This window comes from Engraulis encrasicolus, chromosome 24, assembly GCF_034702125.1.
Source record: "Engraulis encrasicolus isolate BLACKSEA-1 chromosome 24, IST_EnEncr_1.0, whole genome shotgun sequence".
In the NCBI taxonomy this organism is placed as follows: Eukaryota; Metazoa; Chordata; class Actinopteri; order Clupeiformes; family Engraulidae; genus Engraulis; species Engraulis encrasicolus.
In genome coordinates, this window is record NC_085880.1 from 14,829,820 (window position 1) to 14,839,245 (window position 9,426).

Consider the following 9,426-nt stretch of genomic DNA (forward strand, 5'->3'; position numbering starts at 1 on the left):
ATGAAAAGATAACATTTGACAATAGGCAACCCAGTTTCAATGAGCAGTATAGTTGCAGTACCTTTTTGACCATTTCCTGCACAGTGTACCTTTACTGTAAGTTGGTGAGGAAGGCAGAAGCCATGGAGAGCAGACTGAGAGACAGTGAGAGTCTGAAAATAATATGGGTATAATATTTGTACTGTATCTTATTTCCAAATAGAGGGGGGAAGAGCATGTCTTCCTCTGCCTCTCTGCTGAAAGGGAGTACTGGAACAGTTGGACCCTCTGCAGTGGATGTACTGTAGCTTGGTCATGGAGGAGGATAGAGAAGAGCACTGGTTAAAAACTACCCCCACCAACTTGACGGGTCGGGATTGGAGTCGAGCATGTTAACTTCGGGATACAAGTCTGATGCCCTAACTTTTTTGTAATAAACACCCCCTGGACCTCAACATAAGCCTCCCAACACCCCCTTGACCTCATCATAAGACTACCAATGCGACTCCCCTGGAATTCAAAAATAAAACAGACTAAGACTTATAACCCCGAATGGCAACTAAGCACCGCCCCCTCTCAGCTCTATCTTTCTCAATGCCCACTTAGGGCTCCCGAACGCCCCCCTGGGAAACTGTAGAGCCCCCACTGAGAAACACTAGTATAACCACTCACCCATGATTGCCCTGAAAGAATACACTGTACTAAGGGTCAAATGTGTTCTGTGTGTGTGTGAGGCAGACATTGTTGACTAGGCATTGCATTGCATGGCATTACACACACAGAAAGAAACAAACACACACACCCACACACACACACAGAGGACTGGTGATGGAGTATTTCAGTTGTCTGTGAGGTCATAGGGGAGTGTGACATCGGCACACAGACAGCTTGCTCTGTAGTGGTGTGTGTGTGTGTGTGTGTGTGTGTGTGTGTGTGTGTGTGTGTTGGAGTTCTCTTCCTCCTTAGGATCTCACGCTCCTCAGCAGTGCCATGCTGTTGCCATTGTGGACTCCCATGATCCTTTGCGCCAGGGCATTGTTGACTCTGGGTGCCTTTTCCGACACAATCGCAGATCACTTCCTGATTATACAATGAGGGCCTGAAATACACACGCAGACACACACAGACACACGCAGACACACACACACACACACACACACACACACACACACACACACACACACACACACACACACACACACACACACACAGACCAGGGCCTTGGGCCCTAGTTCCCACGGTTTACACACGCACACACGCACATGCACACAAACAAGCAGGACAGGCACACAGTGCAGTTTATTATTAAGAGGGATTGCCTAGACAAAGATCAGAGGGTTGCAAGTTCAAATCCTTGATGATATATTGCAATATTTTGCAAAAGCGCAATTGAAAGGTAATTTCTCATTTTAGATATTTAATAGGGAAAAGTCTACCAAAAGCTAACAGTGGGGAAACTTTATTGTTTTCTCCACGGAGGCTGGGCGTCAGGCAAAGCATGAGGCCACAAGCACAAGTCGAGGATGGGAGTTTGGATAATGGAACTAACTCTAGATACCACGCTGACCACTCTTTGTATAACAACAAATGCCTCAAGTCACATCGCCACCATTTTTACCACGTATATTGCTGCCATCAATCGGTCACATAACATCTTGTATGGAAAAGGTTAACATGCCAGGCCAAGAGGGTGGTGCCCAGCGTTAGGACACGCCAAAAGGCTGAACACTGCATCGAATCTTCATATCGATGGTTGTAGACCTACAAGTCCACATACAGTATGACCAGATTACAAACCCAGAGTCTCTCTAAACTAAACTGAGAAAATCAAAATAATGTCCCCCTATTTTTTATTTTCATTTTCATGCAAGTTGAGGTCTTGAAGAACATATTAAATGCTCTGCTTTCTACTTAAAGAAGTGCACACATTCAAAAGGCCATCCATGCTTCATATATTATAGGAATGCCTTGTGTATAGTACCATTGTACAGCTTACAACCTGCACTCTCATAATCTATGATGAACTCAATACGCCCCTAGGCCTACCTGTGACCTGCTATCTTGTGTCTGGTCCAGGGGCGAGTTTAGGCTATTTTTAGTAGGGCCACGGCCCCACCGTGACTTGGCTCGGCCCCACCAGCTCAGGAGCCTTTTAAAATATTATTTGTGAATTGTATGCAATGAATGAATGCAATTGCGCAGTCGCTTTGCCCCTGCGCAATATTCTGCTGCGACGGCCCCGTCTGGCAACCCTGTGTATGTGCTTCAAGAAATGTCTCCCACAGTCATCAGTTCCGAAGGAGGCGGAGGAGCGGTGGCCAGGTGACCATCCATGTCGAGGCTGGGGAGACAGGAAGAGCTTGGTGACAGTACGCTTGTTGCCCATAGGCAGTCCACATTAGGGTGTGATGTTACACAGCACTCGCACACGGCACGGCACAGCACTTCCACTCTCTGAGCTGTCTGCACGCAGATCCACAGGATCACCAGTGTCTTCTTCCGGCCTGGACTCCGTTTCTCGATTCTTGTCGTTGCTAACCGTCTTAAGTCGGTCTTGAGTTGGTCGTAAGTTGCTCTTGAGTTGGTCTTAAGTTGCTCTTGAGTTGATCTTAAGTTGGTCTCAGTTGGTCTTTAAACGCAAGACCGACCGAAGTCGCGACCAACCTTTGGACGTACGTACGTACGTTCTCAGACACGAGGAGTGCATCTTAATATGCGACCTTGCCTCCTCCACTTGCTTCTCGTCATGATGACATCACTGACAACAGCATTATATTTCAATATCTTGCAAAAGCTCAATTGTTAAGTCTTTTTCTCATTTGCAATTGGGATGGTGAATGAAAAACAGTCCCTCAAAAGTTGTTGTGGCTAGGCTGACAGCTGGGAAACTTTATCGTTTTCTCCACGGAGGAGGGGCCAGGAGGCGGGACGAGGAGACAAGCGCAAGTGGAGGAGGCAAGGTCGCATATTAAGACGCACTCTTAAGGAAATGGGAGCTTGCGTAAATTCTACCAGGGAGACTCGAATTTCTCGGCTGTCAAACTTAGCCTACTAGGCCAACCAACAAATCTTCCTTTTGACAGATCATACATGCGTCATCATTGCCCAGGATCGCCAACCAATCACAACGCGAGATTGGGGGTTCCCCCGTTACGCGTCACTCATGCATCGTTACCTCTCAGCCAATGGATCACATTCACGTTTGTTTAAATAGCTGTCACTCATTCTGTTCTCTGCTTTTCAGTTAAGCCGATTTTGAAGTGGCTGTCCGGCGTTTTCGTTATCAAACATTCTGTTTATTTTCTACCTGGTTACTTGATAACTCCTCACCTTGCCGTTGCTGGGATGGGATTTCCAACCGCTCAAACGCGTGGCACGCAATCGGTGCTTTTTAACAGCCTAATCATTTTCTCGCAAGGCTTCAATCAATTTGTTTGGCACGCCGCTCCCTGATTTCTGTGGATTTGCTTTTGAACTAGCCTGCCTGTGGATGGATTTCCCCGAACTGGTGTATTTCGTGAGTAACCTGGCGGCTTTCCCTTCACTTGCCCTGCGGACCCAGGGATCGTTTATCTCAGCGAATGACTATTTTTGCGGGGGAATTGTTGTCCAGGCAAGTCGCCTCTTATGCCTCATACTCGGCTTGTTGCACTGTCTCGGATATCAGTATCGTCTGCCGCTGGTTGACTGATGGCCTACGTTTCGTTTGCGGTCATTTGGGAGAATTCCATGAACTGGTTGGAGTGACTTTTGGAACATTTGCTGGGGAAGGGCGGACTCGAAGTAACTGGGCCCGCGGTGCTCTCTCGTTGCGCCTCGCGCACTTAGCCAGCTTATCTGCTCAGCACATTTGTTTTTTCGGAGGCGTGATGGGTACTGCGAGTCACAATTTACTTGGTCCTCGTCGGCCTCATCTGCTGCGGATGGACTGGTGATTCGCTTGCCAATATTATAGAGCATTTATGAACCGGTCGGTGTGGCTTTTTTTGGAACGTTTGCTGGGGATACAGATCTAAATGGGCTACTTGTATATCGAAGCGCCTCGCCCGCATGCATAACCCACATTACCTTCTGTGTTGTTTCGTGCTACTGCCTGTCACGACACCGGACGGAGGACATTGCAGAGCCTTGCACTCGTTCTTAATTGTCCTGATTACAAACGTACTTCCTATGTTCCGGAGCGATGTTGCAAGGACCTCAGCCTACGGGCCGTAGCACCGCCTTCAGTTTTTCATTCACGTGGATTCCGGTCGTGCGTTCATCAGTTTGCACCTGCCTATTTTCAATGTTCCGTTCAGTAGCCTATGCCCACAACACGAGCCTATTTTACGTTTTCGTTTGCATGGACTGGCCCATGTGGCGGTCTCGTTGACTTTTAAGAGTTATGACTTCGGTTCGTAGGCCTAGACTTCTGGATCGCACATTAAGCTTATGCGCGCGTGCCAATCATCACCTCATGTCATCGCACTGCCTGCAGTTTGTATTGATAAGTGTACCTTGCTTCCTCACTCCCGCTTCAAGTCATTCAGGGCTGGATTAAGTTAAAGGGACACTGTGTGAGGTTTTTAGTTGTTTATTTCCAGACTTCATGCTGCCAGTTCACTAATTACCTTTTTTCATGAATACTTACCCCACCATCAAATTCCAAGTATTCCTTATGACTGAAAAATTGCACTTTTCTTACATGTAAGGGGGGATCTTCTCCATGGTCCACCATTTGAATTTACCAAATAGCAATTTTTAGCACCAAACAATAACTTTACTTGGACCATACTAGAAAATATTGTTTATTACATGGTAAATGTTCATGTAAAGACCAAATTTGGCAATAGGCAGCTCAGTTTCAACGAGCAGCATAGTTGCATTTCTTTTTTTGACCATTTCCTGCACAGTGTACCTTTAAAGATCACGCGGGGCTTTCGGCCTGCGCCCGGTCGCATCGAGGGACATTGTAGCCGGTTGCAATGCCTTGTCTATTTCGAGTTATTCTGATCACAATGGGCTACATATACACCGTCCAAATTTAAGTAAATAAATGAGTGATATCCGTGGGAAGTACATCGATGATGACAGTTAATAATCATACTTAAATTATACATGAAACTTTGCCCATGGAGTCCTGTCAGGGTTCTGATCCCATTGGTAGCCATCTATGGGCTAACCCTCTCACTCTGTACACCACTCGTGCCCTTAGGCTTCATTGGAATCGTCAGGGCGCTCGGACTGTGATGTGTCGTATTAGTTTGTTTTCTCATATCTGGTGATGGTGGTCTCTGCTGCTTTCCCGTACACTTTCACATACACGTGCGCCTGCCGCTCCACGTAGGGCATACGCTACGTCATGCACTGGGCATCGGCCCCAACGTCGGACTGGGCATCGGCCCCAACGTCGGACTGGGCTCTGGCCCCAACGATGGACTGGGCTCTGGCCCCAACGATGGACTGGGCTCTGGCCCCAAAGATGGACTGGGCTCTGGCCCCAACGATGGACTGGGCTCTGGCCCCGACGATGGACTGGGCTCTGGCCCCGACGATGGACTGGGCTCTGGCCCCGACGACGGACTGGGCTCTGGCCCCGACGACGGACTGGGCATCGGCCCCGACACTGGACTGGGCATCGGCCCCAACGTCATCCTGGGCCGGCGACTCTACATCATCCTGGGCCGGCGACTCTACATCATCCTGGGCCGGCGACTCTACATCATCCTGGGCCGGCGACTCTACATCATCCTGGGCCGGCGACTCTACATCACCCTGGGCCGGCAACTCTACATCACCCTGGGCCGGCGACTCAACATCACCCTGGGCCGGCGACTCAACATCACCCTGGGCCGGCGCCTCAGGGCTCGTGCATCAACGGCTCACCTCAGCATTGCCCTGGGCTGTCGCACCTCAACACCACGGCTCAACATCACAACTCGGCATCACAATGGGCCATCGCCTCAGCATCGCACTGGGCTGTCGCCCCAACTTTAACGCCAGTCACCTGGTTGTATCGGTATCCTCATCCATCCTGCATGACAAACTTATCGCAGCTACCCACTGGTAGCGAGTAGGAGTTTATGTCTATCTTGATATGCCGTTTTTGTTCTGGTGCCGTTATTCAGTGATGTTTCAGCTTTCTGCTCTGTCCCTCTCAGGTCTCGATAACCGGCTCTCCAACTCTCCTCTGTCGTAAGCTCGCACTTTCTGCATTCTCCTGACTAAGGTGCCACCCTTTTTTATTGCTAGTCTAATCATGCAGTTACCGCAAGTTGTTTCTCTCAACCAACCAGGGCATCCGCCCCACTGCCTGTGTCCATGCCTGCTTTGCACAAGCATTCACCGCGCCACACCGCGTAGGTGTTTATCATAACTGACATGGTGTTATTATTCTTGGTCGAGATGTTTTCTTGGTGTTTCATTCATTGTTCGTTTCAGCTACAAGCTCTGCTCTCTCCCTCTCTTAGGTCATGATTACCAGTTGTCTGCCGATTCTCCTCTGTTTTAATCTGACCTTTCTGCTATCCTGGCCGAGGTGCTCGTCTTTTAATGTTAGCCACTCATGCTTTGTCTAAAGCTGTCTCTCTCACCACTCTGGGCAGACGCCCGCATAGTGCAGGCTTTCAGCCGCTGGTCCGACGCAGTGCATCTTACATTCGGCTCATTCCTCGCTTTGTCATCTGGCTCAGTGTACTGTTTCTGTTCTGTTAACTCTGTTTCGTTCTTCTCGTTCCTCGCCCAAGAGGTATACAGCACGCTCGTTCAGAATCGGCGTGGCCACCACGGCCGCTAAGCGGGGTCTGTCCCCTACTGCGATCAAGGCGCTGGGCCGTTGGTCGTCTGGCGCATACGCTTCCTGCATTTGCCTCACTCCTCATCACGTCGTTGAAGCATGCTATATCTGGTCTGTAACTTTATGTTTTCTATTCTCAATTCTGGTGACGGTGGTATTTTGCTGCACCGGCGGCATTCACTCCATCTCTTGGGGGGCTATCGCTCCGGTCACCCGGTCATGTCTGTATTCTATCCTTCTCTCATCTATCAGATCGATTTTATAGTGGTCCGTAAGCCTGTTATCTCTATATTTTGTAACATTGAACCAGCCTAGTTGCCATGGTTGTTTATCTATGATGTCAACTATCATACCATATATTATATTATAGCCTACATTCATTCATCCATCCATTCATTTACTCATTCATCACCATGTTCTACTCTCTCTCCTAGGTCACGATTCCGGCTCTCTACCTACTGTCATAATCTAAGTTTTCAGCGCTCTCCTGACCAAGGTGCATCTATCAATCAAATCATAACGCTCTGCTGTGTCTCTGCTCTCAGCGCATCCGCGCCATGTCTTCTCGCATAGCCTAAGGTACCGACATTATCATCACCATCATCATCACAGGCTTCATGCCTCCGCTAGACCACCGCCCATAAGCTTAAGCCTTAGAACATCCCTATCATTTATAATCTCATTTAATCTATCATCATTTGTCTTCCAACACCTATCACTTATCACTCATCATCATCATTATTATTATTATCATTGTAATCATTGTCGTCATTGTCATCGTTATCATTATCATCTTTATCATCATCATCATTGTTATCATCGTCATCATTATCATCATTGTCATCATTATCGTCATTGTCATCATTACCATTATCATTATCATCTTCATCATTGTCATCATTGTCATCATTATCATCATTGCCATTGTTATCATTGTCATTGTCATCATTATCATCATTATCATTATCATCATCATCTCATCATCATCACCTATCATCCTTCATCTTCCGTCTATCATCAATCAATCATCTAACTAACTTTTCATGTCTTTCAGATGGTGTCTCCTTGTAAGCGGTAGGTGAGTTCACTTCTAATCTCTATTTTGGGGCAGGCTACGCCCGCCTCCATCTCCGCTGGAGGATATGCTGTCCTATCCCGGAGTTCAACGCGAAGACGGGAACCTTCGCCAAACTGATTCATGCATTTCATCAAGTGTTATTGTTCGCCAAACTTTTATGCATTCCTGTATCATGTCTAATGTTCAATAAATGTTAATAACGTTCGTTTGCCTCTCGAGTCTTCATGGTAGAAATGGGAGCTTGCGTAAATTCTACCAGGGAGACTCGAATTTCTCGGCTGTCAAACTTAGCCTACTAGGCCAACCAACAAATCTTCCTTTTGACAGATCATACATGCGTCATCATTGCCCAGGATCGCCAACCAATCACAACGCGAGATTGGGGGTTCCCCCGTTACGCGTCACTCATGCATCGTTACCTCTCAGCCAATGGATCACATTCACGTTTGTTTAAATAGCTGTCACTCATTCTGTTCTCTGCTTTTCAGTTAAGCCGATTTTGAAGCCACCACCACCCCTCCGTCCACCGTCACCAGAGGTTCCCGTCTGTTAGGGGGCAGGCTACGCCCGCCTCCATCTCCGCTGGAGGATATGCTGTCCTATCCCGGAGTTCAACGCGAAGACGGGAACCTTCGCCAAACTGATTCATGCATTTCATCAAGTGTTATTGTTCGCCAAACTTTTATGCATTCCTGTATCATGTCTAATGTTCAATAAATGTTAATAACGTTCGTTTGCCTCTCGAGTCTTCATGGTAGAAGTCTTCGGAAATGCTTGGAGTGTCTCGCCTCAGCTCGGCTGCATTGGTCGCAATCAAAGTAGTGACGGCGTCATGATTCACGTGGCTGTCAGATACAATAATTACAACGCTATCAAAGTCCACAAATCTTTGTCAACACAACCGTGCCCTCAAAACCATCCCTCTTCGACAGCAGAAACCAAATAATGCATTACATGTCACAATGTCTTATATTTTATTCCGGTTTTGCTAAATCAATTTACGATAAGTCTTCAGTAACTTCTCTCAGAAACCGGTGGTTGGTGGATGAGTGGTTGTCATGCCTTGCCGGAGGGTAATAGCAATGATTCTAGACCCGAAGGGATAAATGTATGCATGGACTTTTAAATCTCTAACATCCATAATATTCTCCTCTGAGTCCGCTTGAGTTCTAATTTTCACAATATGTTGTCGCAGTGGTAAACAAATACCCACGCGCGCACAACGTGGTCGGATTGCGCACACATTGTGAACATTTCTACTATGTCATTGTTGTCTATAGACTACGCTAACGAACTCCAACCCATCGCAACCCTGGGAAAAAAATGCAGCTTAATGAAATAATGTGAGGATAGCCTACTCTGAAAGGCATGCGACATCACATTGGGATCATTTGAATCATTGCACATTTACTTAACGCGGCCCGCTGTCATATGCGCGAGGCAGAGGGTTGAGAATATGGACACACACACACACACACAGACACACACACACATGTCGCGCTGTCTTTGGGTCTCTGTTTTGGGTCAGATATGTGTAACCTACGTTGTTACCCATGTCTCTACCTTGAAGTGACGAACTGGTTGCTTGGGGCTT

At 47.5% G+C, this 9,426-nt stretch overlaps 1 long non-coding RNA gene across 2 annotated transcripts; it reads left to right on the top strand.

The window, feature by feature from the left end:
• Positions 1–6,625: 6,625 nt before the first annotated feature.
• LOC134441894 (uncharacterized) lies at positions 6,626–8,535 on the top strand. Of its 2 annotated transcripts, XR_010033227.1 has the most exons (4): positions 6,626–6,865; positions 7,189–7,333; positions 7,809–7,832; positions 8,321–8,535. It is a non-coding gene; the product is annotated as an uncharacterized LOC134441894 (long non-coding RNA). The 2 variants fall into 2 exon arrangements; XR_010033226.1 differs by lacking the exon at positions 6,626–6,865 and having other exon boundaries at positions 7,124–7,333.
• The last annotated feature ends 891 nt before the right edge of the window (positions 8,536–9,426 follow it).